The 3,475-nt window shown below is 38.2% G+C and overlaps 1 pseudogene across 1 annotated transcript; it reads left to right on the top strand.

The window, feature by feature from the left end:
- The first annotated feature begins 774 nt into the window (after positions 1 to 774).
- On the top strand, positions 775 to 2,929 carry LOC309620266 (ras-related protein R-Ras2 pseudogene; annotated as a pseudogene). Its single transcript has one exon. The product of its transcript is annotated as a ras-related protein R-Ras2 pseudogene (transcript).
- Positions 2,930 to 3,475: the final 546 nt, after the last annotated feature.

Below are 3,475 nucleotides of genomic sequence, written 5' to 3'. Positions count from 1 at the left end.
AGAGCCTGCGAGTCACAACTACTGAAATCCAAGTGCCACAACTACTGAAGCCTGTGCACCTAGAGCCCAAGCTCCACAACAGGAAAAGCCACAGCAATGAGAAGCCCGCGCACCGCAACAAAGAGTAGCCCCCACTCCCCGCAAGGAGAGAAAGCCCGTGTGCAGCAACGAAGACCCAACACAGCCAAAAATAAATAAATTTAAAAAAAAAAAGAAATGGTAGTATGTGAGATGACAGAGGTATTAGCTAATGCCATGGTGGTAATCATTTTGCAATATAGAAGTGTATCAAGTCAACATGTTGTACACCTTAATATTACACAATGTAATATGTCAATTATATCTCAATGGGAAAAAGAAAGGGACAGCTCTCTGTATCCTTTATGAAGACTTCAATAACCACTCCCTGCACCTGGTACAGTCAATTCCTTCTTCCTTTGTACCGACATTTTATCTAGTACTGAATTCAGTTGTTGTTATTATTGTTAACTCTATTATTATCTGTTCATCACACATATATTAAAATTAGTTGTGGGCAGGTGCTACAGAGAGGTGTAGAGGAGCGAGACCCTGGCCTCTGACGCTCCTGGCCCCTGAGGTCACCCCACTTCTCCGCCCCTTGGGCCTGACCGGCCAGCCCCAGGAGTGCTGCGATGTCACCAGACCCTGGATGCCTGCGGGCCACACGTGTCTCCAGAGCTAGACCTAGGTCAGGCGGCAGCTCAGTGGCCAGGCTGGACTCTGGGCATCCTGGTGGCGGTGGCCCACTGACCTAACGGCTCTGGCCAGAAGTACCAGTTGGTGGTGGTTGGTGGGGTGGCTTGGGCAAGTTGGCGCTCCCCATCCAATTCATACAGTCCTATTTTGTAACAGATTGTGAGCCAACCATCTGCTTTGTGTATGTGTGATAGATGACAGAGCAGCCCAGCTAGATGTTCTGGATACAATAGGACAAGAAGTTTGGAGCTATAAGAGAACAGTTCCTGAGAACTGATGAGGGTTTCCTATTGCTCTTTTCAGACATGCATAGAGGCAGTTTTGAAGAAATCTGTAAGTTTCAAAGACAGACTCTCAGAGTAAAGGATCATGATGAGTTCCAATGATTTTAATTGGTAATAAAGCAGACCTGGATCATCATAGACAGGTAACATAGGAAGAATAGCAGCCCACAACTTAAGGTAACATACTGTGGAGGTGTCAGCAAAGATTAGGATGAACGTAGATCAAGCTTTCCATGAACTTGTCTGGGTTATAAGGAAATTTCAAGAGTGGGAATGTCTTTCTTCACCAACGAGGAAAGAAAAAGACAAGAAAAGCTGCCATCATGTCATTTTCTAAGAATTATTTGAGTTTTAGCTACCAACTGCCAGGAAAAGCCTGCATCTTCTCCTTCTCTCCCTACAGTTTACATCATGTTGGTAACTTTCTAGCCTTAGACAAATGATCCTGGTAGCCTTAGACCAAGAAGCTGGTTAATCCTTTCCATGAAGCTAAGCTTATGGTCATTTCAAGACAGATTTAAAGGAAACACTAAGGATGCTTCAAAAATTACCTGATTCCATATACAAAAATGAACTCAAATGAATTGAAGACTTAAACGTAAGACCTGAAACCATAAAAGTCCTAGAAAAAAATATAGATGGTACACTCTTTGACATCAGTCTTAGCAATATTTTTTTTGGATATGTCTCCTTAGGCAAGGGAAACAAAAGCAAAAATAAACAAGTGGGACAACATCAAACGAAAAAGCTTTTGCATATCAAAGGAAACCACCAACAAAGTGAAAAGGCAACCTAATGAATGGGAGAAGATATTTTCAAAAGATATGTCCCATAAGGGGTTGATATGCAAAGAGCTCATGCAACTCAATATCAAAAAAGCCCAAACAATTTGATTAAAAAATGGGCAGAAGACCTGAATAGGCATTTTTCAAAGGAGACATACAGAAGGCCAACAAGCACCTGAAAAGGTGGTAAACATAACTAATCATCCAGGAAATGCAAATCAAAACCACAATGAGATACCACCTCACACCTATCAGAATGGCTGTTATCAAAAGGACAAGAAACAACAAGTGTTGGTGAGGATGTGGAGAAAAGGGCACCCTCATGCAAGGTTGGTAGGAGTGTAACTTGGAGTAACCACTATGGAAAACAGAGTGGAGGATTCTCAAAAAACGAAGAAAAGAACTACCATGTGATCCAGCAATTCCACTCCTGGGTATATATCTGAAGAAAACAAAAACGCCAATTCAAAAAGATACATGCACTGCAGTGTTCATTGCAGCATTATTTACAATAGCGAAGATATAGAAGCAACTTAAGTGCCCATCAATAGATGAATAGGTAAAAAAGATATGGCATGCATATATATATATATATATATATATATATATATATATATATATATATATATATATATATATGTAATGGAATACTACTCAGCCATAAAAAAGAATGAAATCTTGCCATTTGTGACAATATGGATGGACCTAGAGGGTATTATGTTTAGTGAAATAAGTCAGAGAAAGACAGATACTGTATGATTTCACTCATATGTGGAATCTAAAAAATGAAACAGATGAACAAACAAAACAAAACAGAAACAGACTCATAGATACAGAGGAAAAACTGGTGGTTGCCAGAGGGGAAGGGGGTGGAAGGATGGGTGAAATAGGTGAAGGAGATTAAGAGGTACAAAATTCCAGCTATAAAATAAATAAGTCACAGTATGTAATGTACACATAGGGAATATAGGTAATAATATTGTAACAACTTTGCATGGTGACAGATGGTAACTGGGCTTATTGTGGTGATTATTTCATAATGTATAAAAATATTGAATCACTGTTTTATACCTGAAACTAATATATTATTGTATGTCATATATAACTTGATTAAAATAAATAAATATATATATATATAATATTTTTAAAATTATCTGATTCCTTTTAAATATGTATCTATATACACAAACATATTCTTTTGTAAAGGCTTTTATTTTAGTAGAAATGGGTCAGTTTTGGAACCTAAGCTGTTTGCCAAGCTGAAGTCATAGGTTGTGAAATAACTTTTATCTTCTAAAATCATTGCCTACTGTTATTCTAAATAGAATCATAGGGAGTTTATTTAAAATGTGAATTTTTGTAAGCCAGAAAGAGAAAAACAAATATCGTATATTAACGCATATATGTGGAATCTAGAAAAATGGTACAGGTGAACCGGTTTGCAAGGCAGAAATAGAGACACAGATGTAGAGAACAAACATATGGACACTAAGTGGGGAAAGTGGGGAAGTGGGATGAATTGGGAGACCGGGGTTGACATATATACACTAATATGTATAAAATAGATAACTAACAAGAACCTGCTGTATAGCACAGGGAACTCCACTTCCCTGTACAGTAGAAACTAACACAACATTGGAAAACAACCATACCCCAATAAAAAAATAAAATATGAATTTTTGCCTGTCT

Source organism: Balaenoptera borealis, assembly GCF_965194805.1.
Source record: "Balaenoptera borealis genome assembly, chromosome: 1".
Classification (NCBI taxonomy): Eukaryota; Metazoa; Chordata; class Mammalia; order Artiodactyla; family Balaenopteridae; genus Balaenoptera; species Balaenoptera borealis.
This window is presented reverse-complemented; position numbering and strand designations above follow the sequence as displayed.